The following is a 25,314-nucleotide window of genomic DNA, read 5'->3' on the forward strand; positions in this document are numbered from 1 at the left end:
GAAGGCAATGGCAAACCACCCTATAAAAAATCTCCCGTGAAAACGTTGTGAAACGACTGGTGCTTGCACAGGGAACTACCTTTACCTTTATTTGTGAATTAAGAGCCCCATGGTGAGGAGTGGCACGCTTCTGGTAAAAAAAGAGACATATCTCAATTCGCCCTTTGTCCAACGAAACCATCGATGATTCTGGAACCGCAGCTCAGTTCAAAAAGAAAAGTGAAACGCAGTGGTCAATTTCAAAAGGCGCAGATGGTTCTCCTTAGCGGCAGAGAGCCCTTCAGTCTGGTTCGCAAAATCTACTTACAATCCTCGACCCTAAGGAGGCCAGGCTCAGGACAACTAGAGCCAGAGCTTTCTCTGTGGTGGCCCCACGCTGGTGGAATGAGTTGCCGGAAGAGACCAGGGCCCTGCGGGAGCTCATACAGTTCCACAGGACTTGAGACGGCACTCTTCCACCAGGCATTTGTGAACTAGGTTGCTGGCCACTACAGCTTAAATGCAACATATGAACCACCACCAACAATCTGCTGTACAGCAGTGGCAGAGAGAACAACTTAAGATCTGCTGTACAGTGAATTACGAATTTGGAAGGGAATTGAAAACAAATCAGCCAGTATCATAATGCCCCTGTATAAATCGATGGTGCGGTCTCATTTGGAATACTGTGTGCAGTTCTGGTCGCCGCACCTCAAAAAGGATATTATAGCATTGGAAAAAGTGCAGAAAAGGGCAACTAGAATGATTCAAGGGTTGGAACACTTTCCCTGCGAAGAAAGGTTGAAACGCTTGCAGCTCTTTAGCTTGGAGAAACGTTGACTGCGGGGTGACATCTAGGCTTGCCAATCCCCAGGGCCCAGCGGCTGGCAGGGGGAAGCCCCGCCCCCAGAGGACCATGTTCCTTTCCACCTCCGGAGGCTTCAGTCTCTGATTGAAAGGCTTCCTCTTAGGATGGTGTGTCTGTGTTACTTTAAAGAAGTTGGCAGCAACTCGTGAGTAGAGAGCCCAATCCATCGCTTCAGAGTCGCCAGAAACGGTGTGTGTGTGTGTGGGGGGGAGGGAAATGTCTGCTGAGCACTTCATTATACCCTGTAATGAAGATCTCTCTTAAAGGGTATTGTGGATTTTAAATATATATATATATATATATATATATATATATATATATATATATATATATATATATATATATATATATATATATATATATATATATATATAGTGGTTTTAATTTCTGGGTTGCTTGCCAATTTTTATTCTTCCAGCAGTGTTTGGGTTATGTGTGACCTTGAAAGGAGTTGTTTTACTCTCCTTCTAATTAATGGTTACTCTCAGCTGCACTAGGAGAGTCAGCTTGGGTTGATTGGTTCTTCCGGGATGCCCAGTTTTGGTTTGTCATTAGCCAGCTGAGGGGGATTTATACTGTTTCCCAAAACCGCTTTTCTTTCCTGCTTTCAAAACAATTTTTATTAGTAACATATGGCAATATATTCAATTTCTTACAATTACTTTTTCTCTATCCCATATATTAATTTCTACCTACCCCTCCCCCCATTACTTGACCCCCGCCGGTGTACTCTATTCAAACCATCATTATAAAAGGTACCCCTAATTAATAAGAACCCAAGTTTATATCCTCCTCCCACTTTTAATTAATCATTATCAAAAATTGTCCAATGTCCCTTTATTTTCCATTCTTTTTCTACGTATCTTCTGAACTTCTTCCACTCCATCTTAAAAACTTCTAAATCATAGTCTCTTAAAGTTCTTGTTGTCTTATCCATTTCACTCCATGTGATAACTTTAACAATCCAATTCCATTTCTCTGGTATTTTTTCTTGCTTCTACAACTGCGCATACAATGTCCTAGCAGCTGAGAGCAAGTACCAGATTAAAGTTCTATCTTCTTTTGGAAATTTTTCCATTTGTAATCCCAACAGAAAAGTCTCTGCAACTTTGTTAAATTCATATCCCAAGATCTTAGAGATCTCTTGCTGAATCATCTGACAAAACATTTTAGCACTTTCACAAGTCCACCACATATGGTAGAAAGAACCTTCATGTTTTTTACATTTCCAACATCTGTCTGGCATTTTGTTACTCATCTTTGCCGATTTTTTAGGAGTCATATACCATCTATACATCATCTTAAAACAGTTTTCTTTAATACTTTGACATGTTGAAAGTTTCATAGAGTTTTTCCACAAATATTCCCAAGTTTCCATCTGATTTTCTTCATTTACATTAATTGACCATTTAATCATTTGAGATTTCACTACTTCATCTTCTGTAGACCATTGTAGAAGTAATTTGTATACTTTTGAAATTAATTTATCATTGTCTCCAAGCAGAACTTTTTCCATTTCTGTTTGCTCTTTCCTTAATCCTTCAGTTTTAATAACTTTCTCCACCAAGCTCTTTATTTGTTGCATTTGAAACCAATCATATTTATTATTCAACTCTTCAGCAGTTTTCAATTCTATTTTGCCACTTTGTATTTTTAATAATTGACTATATGACAACCACTTTTCTTCACCTCTCTCGGCTGTTATTTTTATTACTTCAGCTGGTACTATCCATAACGGTCTTCTCTCATCTCCATACTTCTTATATTTCATCCACGTATTTAACAAATTATTTCTTATATAATGGTGAGAGAAAAAAAGTCCATCTTCTTTTTTCCATAATACAAATATGCGTGCCAGTCAAATTTATTTCCGTGACCTTCCAGCACTAAAAGTTTTTTGTTTAACAGCATTATCCATTCTTTTATCCACACTAGACAAACTGCGTCATGATATAATGTTAAATTTGGTAATTGAAATCTACCTCTCTCTTTTGCATCTGTCAAAATTTTCATTTTAATTCTTGGTTTCTTCCCAGCCCACACAAATTCTGAATTTTTTCTTCTCCATTTATCAAATTGTTTACTATCCTTCACAATAGGAATAGTTTGAAACAAATACATTATTCTTGGTAGAATATTCATTTTAATTGCAGCTATTCTACCCAACAATGACAAATTAAGCTTGTTCCATTTTAGCATGTCTTCATCCATTTTACGCTGTAACTTCTCATAATTATTTTTAAACAGATCAATATTCTTCATTGTTATCTCCACCCCCAGATATTTTACCTTGGAGGTGACTTCACAACCCGTTAGTCTCTGTAATTCTTTTTGCTTGTTTATCTGCATATTTTTACACAGAATTTTTGATTTTTCTCTATTAATACAAAGTCCCGCCAGCTCCCCATATTCTTGTATTTTAGCTAACAGCAAAGGTGTAGTTTGTATGGGGTTTTCATTTATAAACATTATATCATCAGCAAAAGCTCTGTATTTGTAAGTAAATCCTTTTATTCTTAATCCTTCTATATCTTTTTCTTCTTGGATCTGCATCAATAATATTTCAAGAGTCATTATAAACAACAATGGTGAAAGTGGACAACCTTGTCTAGTACCTTTACTAATCTTCATATCTTCTGTAAGATCTGCATTTATACATAACCTTGCACTTTGTTCAGAATATATTGCTTTTATCATTCTTATAAAGCTTTCTCCCAGCTCCATTTTTTCCATTACTGCAAACATAAAGTCCCAGTTTAAATTGTCAAATGCTTTCTCTGCATCTGCAAAGAATAATGCTACTTCTTTTTCTGGATGTCTTTCATAATATTCTACAATATTTACATCAGTTCTAATATTGTCTCTTATTTGCCATTTGGGAAGAAGCCCTGCTTGATTTTCCTTTATAAAATTTATCAAATACTGTTTAAGCCATTCTGCCAAGATTCTTGTATATATTTTGTAGTCATTATTTAATAACGAAATTGGTCTATAGTTTTTTACATTTGTGACATCTCAGGTATCAACGAAATAACAGCTTCCTTCCATGTGTTTGGTATTTTCCCTTTTATTCTTATCGTATTTATCAACTTCTGCAATTTTGGTATTAACTCATCTTTAAAAGTTTTAAAATATATAGCTGTATATCCATCTGGTCCAGGTGCTTTTCCATTCTTCATTGCATTGATTGCTGATTCAATTTCTATTTTTTTCAATTGGATCATTCAGAACCTTTCGCATATTTTCAGTTAAGGGCTCTATTTTTATCTTTTGTAGATATTCATCCATCTTCTGTTTCTTTATTTTAATACCTTTAAATAATTTGGCATAATACTTAAAAAATTCTCTCTTTTTTTCCTTCTTGGGTAACCACTTCTCTTCCATCTACCACAATTTTATTAATAATTTTATTTTCCCTCTTCTTTTTCAGTTGCCAAGCCAAATACTTTTCCGGTTTATTTGCTCCCTCAAAGGTTTTCTGCAGCAATCTTTTCAAACTCCATTCCACTTCTTTATGTAGCAAATGTCTCATTTGAGTTTGTAATATTGTAATTTCCCTTATAATTTTCTTTTCCCCTTGCCTTTTTCTCAGCTTCCCTTCTTTTTTCTTTATTTCATTTTGAATGTCCAACAACTGTTTCTCTTTTACTCTCTTGTCCTTATTATTCAAAGTAATCAACATTCCTCTCATTACTGCTTTATAAGCATCTCAGACCATCTGAAAGTCTATATCCTCTTTATTATTAATTTGGAAAAAAAGCTTTAGTTTCATTTTCTAGGTATGTCACTATTTCTTTATTCTGTAGCACATCTTCATTCAATCTTCATCTTCTCAACTTCTTGGACAATTTTGTAATCCACATTATTGGGTTATGGTCAGCCCCAATTTTAGGTAAAATCTCTATTTTCCTTGTTATAAGACCAAAATCCTTAGTTCCCCACAACATGTCGATTCAGTTATCATCTCTCTCATACCTCTCATCATTCTGGCCTCCATTGCTTCTAATTGGTCCTGCATTTTTTCCAATGAAGTAGCCCTTGTACGGGGTTGCTTGTGTTCTGACATTTAAAAAACAGCAAAAATTTGGACCTCGCCAATTTCAAATTCAACTATCAGATTCAAAAGAATAGGACTTGTCTTTTATAACAAGCCTAATTTCGCCGTACTCAGAGCTCCCAAAGTCAAGATATTTATTTTTAAAGTTTTTACATCTTTCAAAATGGCGGTCGCGACTTTTTGCTGCTCCTTACAATTTTTCCCCCCTTTTAGACACTTCTAAAGTCCACACAAATAATATGTCCAATAGTACTTATCTTTTTATCCTCTTCTCGGTTAATTCCAACAATATTTAATGTCCCGAACACTTTAAAAACTTTCTTTTAATTTTAACCTCCAAACAATGGCCACCGCTATTTCTCAATGGTATTATATTCCTAGAGTAGGTTTTCCATCCGCTACTTCCTGCTTTACTTGCCACGAAGTCTCATTCACACTGGCAAGGAGATCTCACGATACCTGCCGTACTTCCTGTATTACTTGAATACTTGTATTACTGCAGGTCTGTGACGATGGTGTTCTTTTTTCAAAACCACAAGTAGACCAAACAATAAATTCCTTTCCACTTTTTAGCACTGTCCTTTATATTTACAAAGTCCAAATTTCACCTTTCTTCCCTTCTTCTTCCAAATTTTCTAGATTTTCATTTCCACCTTTTACATTTACTCCATTAAACTGTAAATAGTCCCGGAGTGAAAGATAGTAATCTGTACCTCCTCTTCCAATTATCCAAGTTCCCACCAGTCTTGCGTAGCTTTAGATGTTTAGCAATGTCCAAGAAGGTTAGGATTCTGTCGAGCTAATGTCAAATAAATGACTCTGAAAACTTCTGCAGATGATGAAAATGCAACTCTTCACGGAGACCCCTCAAAGCCTCAAAGGAGTCCCCCCCCCAGGGACTCCCTTTTAGCCAAGGTAAATCTCCTCAAAGTTTCCTGTGCATATCTTGGATTAATCTCTGACTGAGAAAAGTAGGCAGTAGGCATTAATTTGCCTTTCACTACCCCGAACAGAAGTTCCAGCCTGCTCCCGTTATGGGAAACAGCTCAGCTCGACATTTTACTCCCCCGGAAGTCCCAAAACCGCTTTTTTTTACTACTGTTTTCTTGGCAAAAAGCCGTCCTGCTTACCAGCTGGTGATTATGGTGTGATGTAAGTCATATTAGTTAGTTATATTTTATAACGCCGTTGTTTTTATTTGCACCAGTCTGTTCTAAAACTGCCTGCCAGCTCAATAAATTAATATTTTTGCTTATCTTTGAGTTGTGTCGCCTTGTCTGTCACTGTAAAGAAAACACCTTGCTCTGTCTTGAGTTGAGGGGAGTGTAGGTTGAATCGATCTATGTGGGGATCGATTCTCATAGGGTATAATGAGGAATTGATCTGGAGGTTTCAGGGGCTCTGGGGGAGCTGTGTTTCGAGGTAGAGGCACCAAATTTTCAGTGTAGTATCTAGTGCCTCTCCCCAAAACACCCCTCAAGTTTCAAAACGATTGGACCAGGGGGTCCAATTCTATGAGCCCCAAAAGAAGGTGCCCCTATCGTTCATTATTTCGTATGGAAGGAAGACATTTGAAAAGGTGTGCTGTCCCTTTAAATGTGATGGCCAGAACTCCCTTGGAGTTCAATTATGCTTGTCACACCCTTGCTCCTGGCTCCGCCCCAAAGTCTCCTGGCTCTGCCCCCAATGTCTCCTGGCTCCGCCCCAATGTCTCCTGGCTCCGCCCCAAAGTCTCCTGGCTCCACCTCCAATGTCTCCTGGCTCCGCCTCCAATGTCTCCTGGCTCCACCCCCAAAGTCTCTAGATATTTCTTGAATTGGACTGGGCAACCCTAGTGACATCCCAGGGCATGATATCACCTTCCCACTGAGCTCTACCCCCCCACCCCTAAACCCTTTCCTCTCTGAGCACCATCCCTCAACTCTGGGAATTTTTCAACCCACTCTATGCTCTTGCTTGGTGTCTAGTGCTGACATAGTGGGGTGGCTCCAAGCTTGAGTCTCTTAGCTGCCACGCTAATGTTCTGGAGAACATGTTCCTCAGGGAACCAGACACTTACTCTTTAGTATCAAGCTGGCGCAGATTTTCACACAAGGGCCAGGAATGCTGGTCCCCTGTGACAGGGCCACCCAGCTCCAGAAGAAGAAGAGCAAGCCCATCAGTAGATTCTTGAGATCCAGCCCCATGGTGCTTCCGAGGGAGTGACACGCGGAGAGTTCTGAGATGAGGACCTGAGTACGAAGAAACAGAAACATTATGGCCACTGGGCTGCGGGCTTCAGGACCTCCTTAGCATGTTAGGCCACACCTCCCATGATGTAGCCAATCCTCCAAGAGCTTACGAGGCTCTTTTTTGTAAGCTCCTGGAGGATTGGCTACATCAGGGAGGCGTGGCCTAATATACAAAGGAGCTCCTGGTATCATCCTGATGATGATGACGACGACAATGATGATAAAAATCACCCAATCCCTGCCGTAGCTCTGGGTGATGTACAACATATATAAACCCACAACAGAATAGAATCAAGTAAAATCAATTTGCAGAACATTTTAACAATCCGATAAATAGAACCAGACTCTCAACTGCCAGGCTACGTTCACAAGCAGGGCGGGGCAAGGGCAAAGCCCAGCAGGGAGTCATTTGCATATTAGGCCACACACCCTGATGTTGTCGTCGTTTCGCACAGGGCTTTTTCCTGTGTTCCTGTGCATTCTTGCTAGGGTTGCCAAGTCCCCAGCTTCCTGCAGTGTGGGACTCTCTCTCACGCGCGGTGCGCACGTGTGGCGCGATGACCCGGATGGGACGTCGTCAAAATGGCAGCGCCCATGCGGGGCCACTCTAGGCGTTTCTGGGAAAACACTATGGTTTCCCCAGTTGGTTTAGCCATTCGGGAGGTGAAAACTCTATGGTACCCATGCACCATAGAGTTTTGACCTCCCAAATAGCTAGAGCGTCCGGGGAAAACCATAGTTTTCCCAGAAACGCCTAGAGTGACCCCGCAATGGCGCCGCCAGTTTGATGATGTCACTTCTGGGTGATGTCATCACGCCAGCGACGTTGGGGGAGGTTCCCCCCGCCAGTCCAATGTGGGTCGGTGGGTTGGGAACCTTCCGGGCAGGTGAACCCCCACCTGGATCTAATTCCTGCTCTTTTTTTTAAGCCCTGGTTGTGAGTAGGGTTGCCAAGTCCAATTTAAGAAATATCTGGGGACTTTGGGGGTGGAACCAGGAGACTTTGGGGGTGGAGCCAGGAGACATTGGGGTGGAGCCAAGATCAAGGCTATGACAAGCATCATTGAACTCCAAAGGGAGTTCTGGCCTCACTTTTAAGAGGACGGCACACCTTTTCAATGCCTTCCTTCCATAGGAAATAATGAAGGATAGGGGCACCTTTTTTGGGGCTCATAGAATTGGACCCCCTGGTCCAATTGTTTTGAAACTTGGGGGATATTTTAGGGAGAGGCACAAGATGCTGTACTGAAAATTCGGTGCATCTACCTCAAAAAACAGCCCCCCCCCAGAGCCCCAGATACCCGCGTATCAATTCTCCATTATTTTCTATGGGAATAAATCTCTATAGGGAATAACAGAGTTCCCGGCAGACATTTCCCTCCCCCCCCCCCCCCGCTTTCTGACGACCCTGAGGCGGGGGGAGGGCCTCCAAACCGGGGGATCCCCTGCCCCCACCTGGGGATTGGTAACCCTAGTTGTGAGTCATTAGTAGAGTGATTATCAGTAATTTTGATTATTTGGTTATTAAATGCCAAAACCAGTTGCCTTCAACAGGGCTTAGATCCAAACTGTACGTTACGTTGCATATACAGAAGCACTCGGTGTATGTCCTTCAAGTACCTTCAAGTACCTTCAAGGGCTGTCCTGTAGAGGATGGAGTGGAATTGTTTTCTGTGGCCCCAGAATGTAGGACTGCAGGTTGACTCTGCACCACAGGGCTCCTTTTTCTGAACCTACCGGACCTCGGAAGGTGAGAAGGCTGAGTCAACCTTGAGCCGGCTGCCTGAGCCCAGCTTCCACCGGGCTTGAACTCAGATCGTGAGCGGAGAGCTCGGACCGCAGTACTGCGGCTTTGCCACTCTGCACCACAGGGCTCGTGATGGCCCCAGCAAGGGGCGTTGGAGGCAAGTGAGAATCATAGACGGTCTGTCATTGTCTTCCTCTGCCGCAGCCTTCCTTGGTGGTCTGCCATCCAAGCACAGACCCTGCGTAGCTTCTAAGATCTGACAAAATCGGGTTGTGCCATACTATTCTACATCCCCTGGAGAGCCGGTTTGGTGTAGTGGTTAAGTGTGCGGACTCTTATCTGGGAGAACCGGGTTTGATTCCCCACTCCTCCGCTTGCACCTGCTGGAATGGCCTTGGGTCAGCCATAGCTCTGGCAGAGGTTGTCCTTGAAAGGGCAGCTGCTGTGAGAGCCCTCTCCAGCCCCACCCACCTCACAGGGTGACTGTTGTGGGGGAGGAAGGGAAAGGAGATTGTGAGCCGCTCTGAGACTCTTCGGAGTGGAGGGCGGGATATAAATCCAATATCTTCTTCTTCTTCTTCTTCTCCTTAGCTGGGAAAAAAATTGGTGTGTTTGAAATCATAGGTGGAAAACCTAGAGGAGAAGATTTGAAGGGGGTCTGACCAAGACATTCCATAGCCTTGGGTTTCTGGGCCGCATCATCTCTTCCCTGCCCCCATCCCCTCAAATGTCACAGATTTTAGGGATGTGGCTTGCAGGTTGCAGACGGTTTGTTCCATTTTGTGATCTAGGGTTGCCAATCCCCAGGTGGGGACAGGGGATCCCCCGGTTTGGAGGCCCTCCCCCCGCTTCAGGGTCGTCACAAAGCGGGGGGAGGGGAGGGAAATGTCTGCTGGGAACTCTGTTATTCCCTATGGAGATTTATTCCCCGTAGAAAATCATGGAGAATTGATCCGCGGGTATCTGGGGCTCTGGGGGGAGGGCTGTTTTTCGGGATAGAGACACCAAATTTTCAGTATAGCATCTAGTGCCTCTCCCCAAGATACCCCCCAAGTTTCAAAAAGATTGGACTAGGGGGTCCAATTCTATGAGCCCCAAAAGAAGGTGCCCCTATCCTTCATGATTTCCTATGGAAGGAAGGAAATGAAAAGGTGTGCCGTCCCCTTCAATGTGATGGCCAGAACTCCCTATGGAGTTCAATGATGCTTGTCACAGCCTTGATCTTGGCTCCACCCCTAATGTCTCCTGGCTCCGCCCCCAAAGTCTCCTGGCTCCACCCCCAAAGTCCCCAGATATTTCTTGAATTGGACTTGACAACCCTATTGTGATCCCAGTGAGTGAGTGTTGTGAACTCACTCACACAACTGCTTAACTTCCCTACACAGGTAGGAGAGGCCGTGGCCTGGAAAATCAATGATAAAATCTAGCCTTCTGAGGCTCTTCAGAAATGTCTCCTAAAACCGTAGACATTTGTGCGTGTGTGCAAAGAGTCCTGGTTCATTTGAAACGCCCATATTCTCCTTCAAATGCCTCTCAGAATACAATTTGTCAGCAGTGCCAGATTAAACCCTGTGGAGGCCCCTAGGCAGTTGAAATTTTGGAGGCCCCCCCCCTTGCAAATTATCTCAGAATCTGAGCCCCTGCCCCACTGCTCACAGCCCTTGCTGCAGCCTTAAGGTCCCTCTTAAAAGCCCCTTGGACAAAGCTGTGAGGGAGAGGCAGAGAGAGGCAAACTTGGCAACCACACCAGCGGCCGCACCAGGCAAGTCTGGCAAAGAGCTCAGTTGCTGGCTCGGCGTGGAGGCTGGGAGGGCTTCAAGCAGGGGGGAAACTGAGAGGGAAAGGTAGCCTGGGGCCTAGGGTTGCCAAGTCCAGTTCAAGAAATATCTGGGGACTTTGGGGGCGGAGCCAGGAGACATTAGGGGTGGAGCCAAGATCAAGGCTGTGACAAGCATCATTGAGCTCCAAAGGGAGTTCTGGCCCTCACGTTGAAAGGGACTTTTTCAATGCCTTCCTTCTATAGGAAAGAATGAAGGATAGCGGCACCTTCTTTTGGGGCTTACAGAATTGGACCCCCTGGTCCAATCTTTTTGAAACTTGGGGGTATTTTGGGGAGAGGCACTAGATGCTGTACTGAAAGTTTGGTGCCTCTACCCCCCAAAAAGAAGAAGAAGATGGTATTGGATTTATATCCCACCCTCCACTCCAAAGAGTCTCAGAGCAGCTCACAATCTCCTTTACCTTCCTCCCCCACAACAGACACCCTGTGAGGTAGATGAAGATATTGGATTTATATCCCACCCTCCACTCCAAAGAGTCCCAGAGTGGCTCACAATCTCCTTTCCCTTCCTCCCCCCCAACAGACACCCTGTGAGGTAGATGAAGATATTGGATTTATATCCCACCCTCCACTCCAAAGAGTCTCAGAGCAGCTCACAATCTCCTTTACCTTCCTCCCCCACAACAGACACCCTGTGAGGTGGGTGGGGCTGGAGAGGGCTCTCACAGCAGCTGCCCTTTAAAGGACAACCTCTGCCAGAGCTATGGCTGACCCAAGGCCACGCCAGAGGGTGCAAGTGGAGGACTGGGGAATCAAACCTGGTTCTCCCAGATAAGAGTCCACATACTTAACCACTACACCAAACTGGCTCTCCAAAACAGCCCCCCCCCCCAGAGCCCCAGATAACCACAGATCAATTCTCCATGATTTTCTATGGGAATAAATCTCCATAGGGAATAATAGAGTTCCAAGCAGACCTTTCCCTTCCCCCCCCCCCCGCTTTCTGATGACCCTGAAGCGGGGGGAGGGCCTCCAAACCGGGGGATCCCCTGCCCCCGCCTGGGGATTGGCAACCCTACGTACTTGGCCTAATTGTTCATCCAGCTCTGTTTGTCAGTCCAGCAAAGTCGATTGGACGGGAGTCCATGCGCTTCTTTTAGCTCACAACACAGAACCCCAAGGTCTTGCGAAAACTTAAAATGTAAAGATGTTAAGGAAAGATCCCCTGTGCAAGCACCAGTCGTTTCCGACTCGGGGGTGACGTTGCTTTCACAACGTTTTCACGGCAGACTTTTTGACGGGGCGGTTTGCCCTTGCCTTCCCCAGTCCTCTACGCTTTCCCCCCCAGCAAGCTGGGTACTCATTTGACCGACCTCGGCAGGATGGAAGGCTGAGTCAACCTCGAGTCAGCGACTTGAAATCCCAGCTTCCACCGGGATCAAATTCAGGTTGTGAGCAGGGAGCTCAGATTGCAGTACTGCAGCTTGACCACTCTGCGCTACGGGGCTCTTTGCAAAAGCTTGCCATACCCAAATTTGAGAAGCCGGAATGAGTAGCCCAGAAAGTTCTCTGGACCATTTACTTACGTGTTCCGACGGAGAGATCTCAGGTGCTGTTGGAGCCTCACCTGCTAATCTTCCCGTTGATGATGGGGAAGAGCCAGGTGTTATATACCTGCCCCATGAATGAAAGAACCAATTCAGAGCTCCGATAACCATTGGGGTGTGAAATGGACTCATGGGGGCATCTTCCAAAGTCAATATTTTTGCTGATCTATTAGGAAATCTGGAAAAGAAGAGACGGAGTGTCAGGGATCATGTGACTCCAGCGAAGCCAATATTTGGTGTACGAGGTTTCTACAGGAAGCAAAAAGATGATTATACATTTTCTAGAAGCAGAAAAAAGAAAAGGGGGGGGAGGGGCGGAAAAGATGGTTCGGTGGAAAAATTTATTTTATTCATTTTGTTTTATTTATTTCGATTTATCTCCCGCCCTCCTCGCCGAAGCAGACTCAGGGCACGAAACGTATGAAACTAGGGTTGCCAATCCCCAGTTGGGGGCAGGGGATCCCCTGGTTTTGAATCCCTGCCCCCGCTTCAGGGTTGTCAGAAAGTGGGGGGAGGGGAGGGAAATGTCTGCTGGGAACTCTGTTATTCCCTATGGAGAAGGATTCCCATAGGTATAATGGAGAATTGATCTGCGGGTATCTGGGGCTCTGGGGAGGGCTGTTTTTTGAGGTAGAGGCACCAAATTTTCAGTACAGCATCCACTGCCTCTCCTCAAAATATCCCCCAAGTTTCAAAACGATTGGACCAGGGGGTCCAATTCTATGAGCCCCAACAGAAGGTGCCCCTATCCTTCATTATTTCCTATGGAAGGAAGGCATTGAAAAGGTGTGCCGTCCCTTTCAATGTGATGGCCAGAACTCCCTTTGGAGTTCAATGATGCTTGTCACAGCCTTGATCTTGGCTCCACCCCAATGTCTCCTGGCTCCACCCCCAAAGTCCCCAGATATTTCTTGAATCAGACTTGGCAACCCTATTGTCCATTGAATAGAAGGTGCAGCTGCATAACAATCATTGGACAGCCAGCCCCCAGGGGCTTTGCCATGCCCCCAGCAGCCCTCATTAACCCCTGAAGAAGCCCACACCACCCTCTCTCCACTTCTTATGCGGTTTTGGGTGGCGGGTGGCTTGCTGGCCTTTTAACTGTAGGGGGCAGCCCAGGAGAGCCCCATGTGAGCGAGGCCTGCTTGGGCTGGCTGGATCTCTAGCCAGCCCAAGCAGGCCTCGCTCAGCTGGTGCTCTCCTTTCTTGCATTGAGTTGCTTTTGGCTGGGGGTAGGGCGCAGCATATGCAAATGAGGTATGCTAATGAGCTCCACCACCTCTTTTTCTACAAAATATCTTGTTTTTAATGTTTATGTGGTTTAATTTGTTGTTGTTAGCCGCCCTGAGCCCATTAGGGGAGGGCGGGATATCAATTTGATAAAATAATAAAATAGAATAAATAAAATGACTCATGGGCATATAACAACATAAGAACACAAGAGAAGCCCTTTTGGATCAGGCCAGTGGCCCCTCCAGTCCAACACTGTGTCACATAAGAACACAAGAGAAGCCCTTTTGGATCAGGCCAGTGGCCCCTCCAGTCCAACACTCTGTGTCACATAAGAACACAAGAGAAGCCCTTTTGGATCAGGCCAGTGGCCCCTCCAGTCCAACACTGTGTCACATAAGAACACAAGAGAAGCCCTTTTGGATCAGGCCAGTGGCCCCTCCAGTCCAACACTCTGTGTCACATAAGAACACAAGAGAAGCCCTTTTGGATCAGGCCAGTGGCCCCTCCAGTCCAACACTCTGTGTCACATAAGAACATAAGAGAAGCCATGTTGGATCAGGCCAGTGGCCCATCCAGTCCAACACTCTGTGTCACAGAAGAACATAAGAGAAGCCCTGTTGGATCAGGCTATTATCTGGGAGAACCAGGTTGGATTCCCCACTCCTCCACTTGCAGCTGCTGGAATGGCCTTGGGTCAGCCATAGCTCTCGCAGGAGTTGTCCTTGAAAGAATAGCTGCTGTGAGGGATCTCTCAGCCTCACCCACCTCACAGGGTGTCTGTTGTGGGGCAGGAAGGTGAAGGAGATTGTAGGCCGTTCTGAGACTCTGTCCTTGAAAGGGCAGCTGCGGTGAGAGCCCTCTCAGCCCCATCCACCTCACAGGGTGTCTGTTGTGGGGGAGGAAGGGAAAGGAGACTGTAGGCCGCTCTGAGACTCTGTCCTTGAAAGGGCAGCTTCTGGGAGACCTTTCTCAGCGCCACCCACCTCATAGGGTGTCTGTTGTGGGAGAGGGAGATAAAGGAGATTTTGAGCCGCTCTAAGACTCTTCGGAGTGGAGGGCGGGATATGAATCCAATATCTTCATCTACCTCACAGGGTGTCTGTTGTGTGTGTGTGTGTGGGGGGGGGAGATAAAGGAAATTTTGAGCCGCTCTAAGACTCTTCGGAGTGGAGGTCGAAATATGAATCCAATGTCGTCGTCTTCTCTTGCTCTCTGCATATAGGACACCTTTGCTGTCTGCTCCTTGCATAAGGCGAGAGAAGGCCTTTGCTTACAAAACTGGCGCAACGGATCCAGCTGTCGAAAAGGTGCCACGTGGCATTTGCGTTCTGCTTCGCCGTAGCCACTCATGGGTGCGCCTGGCTGAAATTCCAACTTGGGAGATTTGCTCTTTTTATCTGACAGGGCCTTCGTTCTTTGAGAGTTAGGAGGGATTTAAGATCGCTCAGAGGAGTCATAAAGATGCTTTTGTGGCAGGTAATACAATCGCTCCCTATCCTGTGCAGGCGAAGTCTTCTGCCAGGACTTTCTGTGCCGTACTTCAAAAGATTTCGGGACGATAAGGTGTCATCTTAGTTACCCTTCGTGCTCAGTCTTGTTGGCAGAGCGGCTTTCACAGCAAGGCCTCCCGACCTGATTAAAGAGTAGATAAAAGTTTATTTAAGAATGAATATACTTGATGGGAAAGAGGAGAGACAGAGGCAGAATGCTAACTACATCTCGGTCTGAGAGAGAGGATAAAACAGAGAGGGGGACTTCCAAGAAGGGGGAAATTGCAGGTGGTTGCCTAGTGCGCAGGAGGGGTGTGTGTGTGCCAAATTGGGCTTGTGGAATTCTATTTTGTACTGAGATTGTTCCTTATATGTGTGTGCTTGTGAACTATGCTTCATTTGAACATACGAAGCTGCCTTCTACTGAATCAGACCCTGGGTCCATCAAAGTCAGTCTTGTCTACTCAGACTGGCAGCGGCTCTCCAGGGTCTGCAGCTGAGGTTTTTCACGCCTACTTGCCTGGACCCTTTTGAGTTGGAGATGCCGGGGATTGAACCTGGGACCGTCTGCTTACCGAGCGGATGCTCTGCCACTGAGCCACCGTCCCTCCCCATAGAGGAAAGAACATATGAAGCTGCCTTCTACTGAATCAGACCCTAGGTCCGTCAAAGTCAGTGTTGTCTACTCAGACTGGCAGCTGCTCTCCAGGGTCTCCAGCTGAGGTTTTTCATGCCTACTTGCCTGGACCCTTTTTAGTTGGAGATGCCAGGGATCGAACCGGGGACCTAGATGCTCTACTACTGAGCCACTGTCCCTTCTCATGTAAAGAGGTTGCATATGAAGCAGCCTTATGCTGAATCCGACCCCCGTCGGTCCATCCAAGTCAGTATTGTCTACTCAGACTGGCTCTCCAGGGTCTCAAGCTGAGGTTTTCCGTGCCTACTTGCCTGGACCGTTTTGAGTTGGAGATGCCGGGGATTGAACCTGGGACCTTCTGCTTCCCAAGCAGATGCTCTACCACTGAGCCACCCTCCCTCCTTTACCTGTAAATGTTGTGAAGTTTAACTGGTCAGGATTGGACCTGACCAGGAAGAAGGTTCTTCCGGGAAATGTACATAACAGGGGACCTGGCTCTGCCATGTTGTCTTTGTGAAGTACCAGTTAAACCTTGGCAAATAGAAGGGGAAGACGTGGAAGTAGTGACAGACTTCACATTTCTGGGATCCAAGATCACTGCAGATGGCAACTGCAGCCGTGAAATTAAAAGACGTTTGCTCCTTGGGAGGACAGCTATGGCGAACCTGGGCAGTAGAATAAAAAGTAGAGACATCGCCCTGTCGACAAAAGTCCGTGTAGTCAAAGCGATGGTATTCCCAGTAGTAACGTATGGCTTTGAGAGCTGGACCATAAGGAAGGCCGAGCGCAGAAGAATAGATGCTTTCGAGCTGTGGTGCTGGAGAAGAATCTTGAGAGTCCCTTGGACTGCAAGAAGATCCAGTCAGTCAGTTCAAAGGGAAATCAACCCAGACTGTTCCCTGGAAGGTCAGATGCTGAAGCTGAAGCTCCAATCCTTTGGCCACCCAATGAGAAGGCAGCACTTCCTGGAGAAGACCCTAATGCTGGGAAAGACATCACCCTGCGAACAAAAGTCCGTATAGTCAAAGCTATGGTATTCCCAGGAGTAATGTATGGCTGTGAGAATTGGACCATAAGGAAGGCCGAGCGCAGAAGAATAGATGCTTTTGAGCTGTGATGCTGGAGAAGACTCTTGAGAGTCCCTTGGACTACAAGAAGATCCAATCAGTCAGTCCGAAGGGAAATCAACCCTGGCTGGTCACTGGACGGTCAGCTGCTGAAGCTGAAGCGCAAATACTTTGGCCACCAAATGAGAAGGGAGCACTCCCTGGAGAAGACTCTTTAGCTTGGAGAAACGTCGACTGTGGGGTGACATGATAGAGGTTTACAAGATAATGCATGGGATGGAGAAAGTAGAGAAAGAAGTACTTTTCTCTCTTTCTCACAATACAAGAACTCGTGGGCATTCGATGAAATTGCTGAGCAGACAGGTTAAAACAGATAAAAGGAAGTATTTCTTCACCCAAAGGGTGATTAACATGTGGAATTCACTGCCACAGGAGGTGGTGGCAGCCACAAGTATAGCCACCTTCAAGAGGGGTTTAGATAAAAATATGGAGCAGAGGTCCATCAGTGGCTATTAGCCACAGTGTGTGTGTATATATAATTTTTTTTGCCACTGTGTGACACAGAGTGTTGGACTGGATGGGCCGTTGGCCTGATCCAACATGGCTTCTCTTATGTTCTTATGTTCTTAAGACCCTGACCGTTTTCGCACACAGCTTACCTCGCAGTCACAATCCTGTTCCCTCCGCAGCGTCTGTCAAATTTCCCACCATCTGCGCCGGAGTTACAGGAAGTGCCGCGGCTTTTGCATAGCAAACGTAAACTGGGTTTTAGTGGTCTACGTTTGCTACGCAAAAGCTGCGGCACTTCCTGTAACTTCGGCGTAGATGGTGGGAAACCGACCGGACGCTGTGGAGGGAACAGGATTGTGACTGCGAGGTAAACTGTGTGCAAAAATGGTAACTGATGCTGGGAAAGACGGAAGGCAAAAGAAGAAGGGGACGGCAAAAGAAGAGATGGCTGGACAGCGTTACTGATGTAACAAACACGAATTTGAGCATACATCGGAGGATGGTGGAAGACAGGAGGGCCTGGCGTGACTTTGTCCAGGAGGTCGCAAAGAGTCAGACTCGACTGTGCGACTGAACAACAACAACAACACAAGTTAATAAAGCATGTTACTATCTGAACGCCTCTGACTTCAGTACATTGCAGCACCTATCCTTCATTATTTGCAATGGAAGGAAGGCACTTAAAACGTGTGCAGCCCCTTTACGCGTGACGGCCAGAACTCCCTTCGGAGTTCAATTATGCTTGTTACGACTTTACTCCTGGCTCCACCTCCAAAGTTCCTCGATATTTCTTGAATTGGACTTGGCAACCCTGCTCTTGGAGGACTGGCTACATCAGTAGGCTTCCCAACCCCCCTGCCCTGCCGGGGGACCCCTGGATTAGCAGCCTAATCCCCCGCTCTCTAAAAATCTGATAGCGGGGGTGGGGGGGTGGAACGGCGCCGTGTCTCTTTCCCTGCCTGGCTTCAGGCTTCTCCCTTCCTCCAGGTCACAAAGACCCGCCCACCACCGGCCTGCTATTCGCTCCAGTCCGGCCTCCCTTCGCGAGGTGCATGCTGGGACTTGTAGTCCTTGCATCCTCTCCGGCTGCGGGGTGGCGTCTCCTTGGGGAGTCTGGCCAGCGGGGGGGGGGGGGAGCTCCACCCCCAGAGGACCATGTGCGTTTCTACCTCCGGAGGCTTCAGTCGCTGATTGAAAGGCTTCCTCTTGGGATGGCGTGTCTGTGTTACTTTGAAGAAGTTGGCAGCAACTCGTGAGTAGAAAGGCCCATCCCCTTCAGCGTCGCCAGAAATTGGGAGGGGGGGGGACACGTCTGCTGAGCATTATTCTCTATGTGGAGATTGATTCTCATAGGGTATAATGGGGAATTGATCTGGAGGTTTCGGGGGCTCTTGGGGCGTTGTTTTTTGAGGTAGCGGCACCAAATTTTCAGGATAGTATCTAGTGACTCTCCCCAAAGTATCTCCCAAGTTTCAAAACAATTGGACAAGGGGGTCCCATTCTATGAGCCCCAAAAGAAGGTGCCCCTATCCTTCATTATTTCCTATGGAAGGAAGACATTTAAAAAGGTGTGCGGTTCCTTTAAATGTGATGGCCAGAACTCCCTTGGAGTTCAATTATGCTTGTCACACCCTTGTTCCTGGCTCCACCCCGATGTCTCCTGACTCCACCCCCAAAGTCTCCTGGCTCCACCCCCAAAGTCCCCAGATATTTCTTGAATTGGACTTGGCCACCCTATACATCAGGGAGGTGTGGCCTAATATGCAAAGGAGTTCCTGCTACAAAAAAAAAAGCATGCCCACACACTAAATAAAAGCACTTTGCAACTGGGTTTTTACTGTGCACGAATAGCAAAAAGCACTTGCAAACCGTCACTGTGCGAAAGCACCCTGTGTTTCTAATACAGTTACCCCACCTGAAGACAAAAGAAATGGGGCCCAGTTCAGGAAGGAAGGAAACAAACAGCGCAAACAGCTTACTCAGAAGTCCGGACGTGAGGCTTCTTGGAGATTCCGTCATTACCCTGATCAAATCTTTGGCCTGAAATCTGTTGACTGTCTCTCGGTAATCTTCCAAAGAGGCCATCGAAGGCGAGAACTCAAGCTGGCCAAGCTCCAGGGAAACCAGGCAGAAAAGAGATCTTCAAGAACAGGCTAGATACAGCTGGATAAAGGTGGCAACAAGATGGCCTCGTTTTCCAGACAGCCCTGCCAGCAGACTTGCAAATCCAACACCCTCGGCTTCTTGGAAACAGCAAATGCAAGATAAAATAGACTGTCCTCTCTTACTTCCTAAGGGTAAAAAAATCCCCAAAACATTTCTACTACACAAAAACATTTATTGAAACGTTTCCACCTCCTTCTCCCAGCGCAGTATCAACTTTATTTTCAAGTCACTGTTCCCTTTTTTAGATTGAGCTGAGCTGTTATCTCAAGAAGTGAGCACTGACTCATAAGAACATCAGAAGAGCCCTGCTGGATCAGACCAGTGAGGGTCCATCCAGTCCAGCCTCCTGTCTCACACAGTGGCCAGCCAGTTCCTCTGGAGGGCCAACAAGAGGGCAGAGAGGCTGAGGCTTTCATAAGAACATCAGAAGAGCCCTGCTGGGTCAGACCAGTGAGGGTCCATCTAGTCCAGCCTCCTGTCTCACACAGGGGCCAACCAGTTCCTCTGGAGGGTCAACAACAGGGCAGAGAGGCTGAGGCCTTCATAAGAACATCAGAAGAGCCCTGCTGGATCACACCAGTGAGGGTCCATCTAGTCCAGCCTCCTGTCTCACACAGTGGCCAACCAGTTCCTCTGAAGGGCCAACAACAGGGCAGAGAGGCTGAGGCCTTCATAAGAACATCAGAAGAGCCCTGCTGGATCAGACCAGTGAGGGTCCATCTAGTCCAGCCTCCTGTCATTAGCCACAGTGTGTGTGTGTGTGTATAATTTTTTTTGGCTACTGTGTGGCACAGAGTGTTGGATTGGATGGGCCATTGGCCTGATCTAACATGGCTTCTCTTATGTTCTTAATGGGTTGAAATTAAATCAGAAGAGTTTCCGGCTCAACATGAGGAAGAACTTCCTGACCGTTAGAGCTGTTCCTCAGTGGAACAGGCTTCCTCCTTAGGAGGTGGTGGGCTCTCCTTCATTGGAGGTTTTTCAACAGAGGCTAGATGGCCATCTGACAGCAATGAGGATCCTGTGAATTTAGGGGGAGGGGGTTGTGAGTTTAGAGTGGTTCCTCAGTGGAACAGGACTCCTCCATGGAAGGTGGTGGGCTCTCCTTCCTTGGAGGTTTTTGAACAGAGGCTAGATGGCCATCTGACAGCAATGAAGATCCTGTGAATTTCGGGGAAGGCGTTTGTGAGTTTCCTGCATGGTGCAGGGGGTTGGACTAGATGACCTTGGAGGTCCCTTCCAACGCTAGGATTCTGTGATTCTATGAGTTCCTGCTGGGCTTTTTCTCGCAGGGCCTACTGTAAGCTCCAAGAGGATTGGCTACATCAGGGGTGTGTGGCCTAATATGCCAAGGAGCTCCTGCTGGAATTCTACCCCTGCTTTTTGCTGAGATTATTGGAGAGGATCAGTTCCAAATTCAGCACACCTCAGACTACACATAAGATCCCTGGAGCTTTAAGGCAATCCAGAAGGGCAAACTTCCAAGGCTCCACTGGCTTAATGTTTGACTTCAACCTTTAGCCCCACCGCCAAACTAATTACAGGCCCTGGAGAACAATATAGAGCCCTCTGTATCGTATCAATGTCTGCATAACATGTCCCTTCTAGAGCAACATTCAGCTCCGCCAATGTCTTTACAATGGATCCAGGAGCTCCCCGGCTGATTCTTATCAAAAGTCTATTGGCAGCTATATAAAGTTGATGCCATCACTTGCTCTGATCTGGAAGAATCTGACCTGGGAGGCAAGAAGGTAAGGGAAATGGTTTGGCGAAGCTGATCTAACCCACCCAACGGACTTAGGACAGGGGAAGCAACTGGAGATGATGTTTTGAGCCACCCTCCCTCCCCTGCTCTCCAGGGTCTCAAGCTGAGGTTTTTCCCACCTATTTGCCTGGACCCTTTTTAGTTGGAGATGCCGGGGATTGAACCTGGGACCTTCTGCTTCCCGAGAAGATGCTCTGCCACTGAGCCACCATCCCTCCCCTGCTCTCCAGGGTCTCAAGCGGAGGTTTTTCATGCCTACTTGCCTGGACCCTTTTCAGTTGGAGATGCCGGGGATTGAACCTGGGATCTTCTGCTTACCAAGCAGATGCTCTACCACTGAGCCACCGTCCCTCCCCTGCTCTCCAAGGTCTCAAGCGGAGGTTTTTCATGCCTACTTGCTTGGACCCTTTTCAGTTGGAGATGCCGGGGATTGAACCTGGGATCTTCTGCTTACCAAGCAGATGCTCTACCACTGAGCCACCATCCCTCCCCTGCTCTCCAGGGTCTCCAGCTGAGGTTTTCCACACCAACTTGCCTGTATCCTTTTCAGTTGGAGATGCTGGGGATTGAACCTGGGACCTTCTGCTTACCAAGCAGATGCTCTACCACTGAGCCACTGTCCCTCCCCTGCTCTCCAGGGTCTCAAGCTGAGGTTTTTCACACCTATTTGCTTGGACCCTTTTCAGTTGGAGATGCTGGGGATTGAACCTGGGACCTTCTGCTTACCAAGCAGATGCTCTACCACTGAGCCACTGTCCCTCCCCACTGCACTTGTTTACCTCTGCACTGCAACCCTGGACTTGGTGGCCACCAAAGAAACAACACATGGATCCGGATGTATCTCCCGGGTTGCTTTAGGAACAAAAACGGGATTGGTGCAACTGAGCATTTTCTTTTCCTCTTGCTCCAGCACAGCTTTCTCGTCTTTTTAAAAATTCCTTCGAAGCATTACTTGGAGGAAATAAATTAGCAAAGGGCACCAAATTGGAGCTGCCCCCCCCCCCATTTTTGTTTAAAGCTGGATTCAAGGTGGTTGTAGGTTTCTGTCCAGGGAAAAAAAATGACCATAATAGAAAACGCAACCTGTGTAAGAGTAAGTAACACTAGATTTATCAGTACTTAGAAAATGCTGATGCGCACATACAGAAAGACGAAAGCTTAAAGGCAAACAAGAAGTCTCTCTAGGTGTGGCGTCCACAAACAGGTACGTAGTTTAAAAGTTTACGAACCTGTTTGCGGACTCCACACCTATAGAGACTTCTTGTTTGCCTTTTAAGCTTTTGTGTTTTTTTGTAAGTGTGCATCAACATTTTCTAAGTACTGATACTCTTACACAGTTTGCATTTTGCGTTGTGTCTTTTCGCTGTGTACTGCTTCTGTTCTAGTAGGAAAAAAATTGGAACAGATTTGGACAAGAGCGGAAAGAGTTCTGGGCCCGCAAAATTTCTTAGAGGGACTTTGTGCATCTCTGTTTGCATAAAATAACGAAAAGTGCAAAAGAAGGTTCTGCCCACAGGCTATACAATAATGACAGATGGAAGTTGTTTACCTTTGTCCTATGGTATATTTTATGCATTCCTTGGTCAAATAAAATGCAAGGTGTTGTGTTAATGTCCTTTTGTTTTTAAATTTTTCCTAAATAACAGCTGTATTGACATTTTAATATTTTTTTTTCCTTTAAGTTGTGCTGAGAAAGATATTGACTGATTTCACACTAGGGCTTGTTCCGGGCGGACAGCCCCTTTGCTCCCAGGGCTTCTCTCCGTTTTCGCATAAGCTGCCGCTAGGGTTGCCAAGTTCAATTCAAGAAATATCTGGGGACTTTGGGGGTGGAGCCAGGAGACTCTGGGGGCGGAGCCAGGAACAAGGGTGTGACAAGCGTAATTGAACTCCAAGGGCGTTCTGGCCATCACATTTAAAAGGACAGCACACCTTTTTAAATGTCTTCCTTCCATAGGAAATAATGAAGGATAGGGGCACCTTCTTTTGGGGCTCATAGAATTGGACCCCCTGGTCCAATCGTTTTGAAACTTGGGGGGTACTTTGGGAAGAGGCACTAAATACTATACTGAAAATTCGGTGCCTTTAACTCAAAAAACAGCTTCACCAGAGCCCCCAAAACCTCCAGATTAATTCCTCATTATACACTATGAGAATCGATCTCCACATAGGGAATAATGAAGTGCTCAGCAGACGTTTCCCTCCCCGACCCCGTTTCTGGTGACTCTGAAGCAGGGGATTGGCCTCTCTACTCACGAGTTGCTGCCAACTTCTTCAAAGTAACACAGACACCCCATCCCAAGAGGAAGCCTTTCAATCAGATACTGAAGCCTCCGGAGGTGAAAAGGCACATGGTCCTCTGGGGGCGGGGCTTCCCCCCCTGCCGGCCAGCTGACTGGGGGTGGGAAGGAGTCTGGGAAAGCGGAAGAACCCCCGCTGGGACCTGGGGATTGGCAAGCCTATTTGCCGCAGAGCCGCTTGTTGGCACACCGCTTTTCCACAGCAAGCAGAAACCGGTTGTCAGAGGATCTCACTTGCTGCGGAATAGTGACGCGCCAACTCGCAGCTCCGGGGCAACTTGTGCAAAAGCGGAGAGAAGCCCCGGGAACAAAAGGGCTCCCCAACCGGAACAAGCCTAGTGTGAAATCAGTCGTTGTCCTTACAAAAATATTAGGTGGAATTTTGGAGCCCAAAATTTCATTGGGGTTTTGCTTAACACACATTCCCAATGACTTCAGATTCCCAATGACTTCTAGACTGGGTCTAGAAGAAAAATTGGACCTAGAGATTGTTTCAGAGGGTAGCCATGTTGATAGGGTTGCCAAGTCCAATTCAAGAAATATCTGGGGACTTTGGGGGTGGAGCCAGGAGACATTAGGGGTGGAGCCAAGATCAAGGCTTTGATGAGCATCATTGAACTCCAAAGGGAGTTCCGGCCATCACATTGAAAGGGACGGCACACCTTTACAATTCCTTCCTTTCATAGGAAACAATGAAGGATAGAGGCACCTTCATTTGGGGCTCATAGAATTGGACCCCCTGGTCCAATCTTTTTGAAACTTGGCGGGTATTTTGGGGAGAGGCACTAGACACTATACTGAAAATTTGGTGCCTCTACCCCAAAAAACAGCCCTCCCAGAGCCCCAGATACCCGCGGATCAATTCTCCATGATTTTCTATGGGACTAAATCTCCATAGGGAATAACAGAGTGTCCAGCAGATATTTCCCTCCCCTCCCCCCGCTTTCTGAGGACCCTGAAGTGGGGGGAGGGTCTCCAAACCGGGGGATCCCCTGCCCCCACCTGGGGATTGGCAACCCTACATGTTGGTCAGCCGTAGAACAACTAGGTTTGAGGCAGGAACACCAGAGAGACGGGTTAGTTTTTCAGGGAACGAGCTTTCGAGAGTCAAAAAAGTTCCCGTCCTCGGAAACGCTGATCGCATTGATCCAGAGAGTTGAAGATTTCCCTGCCTTTCTCTCCGGAGTAGGGTTGCCAATCCCCAGGTGGGGGCAGGGGATCCCCCGGTTTGTAGACCCTCCCCCCGCTTCAGGGTCGTCAGAAAGCGGGGGGAGGGGAGGGAAATGTCTGCTTGGAACTCTATTATTCCCTATGGAGATTTATTCCCATAGAAAATCACGGAGAATTGATCTGCTGGTATCTGGGGCTCTGGGGGGGGCTGTTTTTTGGAGTAGAGGCACCAAATGTTCAGTATAGCATCTAGTGCCTCTCCCCAAAATACCCCCCAAGTTTCAAAACGATTGGACCAGGGGGTCCAATTCTATGAGCCCGAAAAGAAGGTGCCCCTATCCTTTATTATTTCCTATGGAAGGAAGGCATCGAAAAGGTGTGCCGTCCCTTTCAATGTGATGGCCGGAACTCCCTTTGAAGTTCAATGATGCTTGTCACAGCCTTGATCTCGGCTCCACCCCTAATTCTCCTGGCTCCACCCCCAAAGTCCCCAGATAATTCTTGAATTGGATTTGGCAACCCTACTCCGGAGTTAGTCTCAACCTGCTGCTCGCTTGTGGACTACCAACAGCCTCGTCTGATTCCTTTGCCAGCTGGTATCCTAACCAAAAGATGCAGGTGCTTCTGGGATTCATCGTCTTTTGCAGCCTGATTAGCCCGTTGGAAGGCGTTCAAGAAGGAAACCCACCCGGCATTCTGGTTGCGGT

This window comes from Heteronotia binoei, chromosome 2 (genome assembly GCF_032191835.1).
Source record: "Heteronotia binoei isolate CCM8104 ecotype False Entrance Well chromosome 2, APGP_CSIRO_Hbin_v1, whole genome shotgun sequence".
In the NCBI taxonomy this organism is placed as follows: Eukaryota; Metazoa; Chordata; class Lepidosauria; order Squamata; family Gekkonidae; genus Heteronotia; species Heteronotia binoei.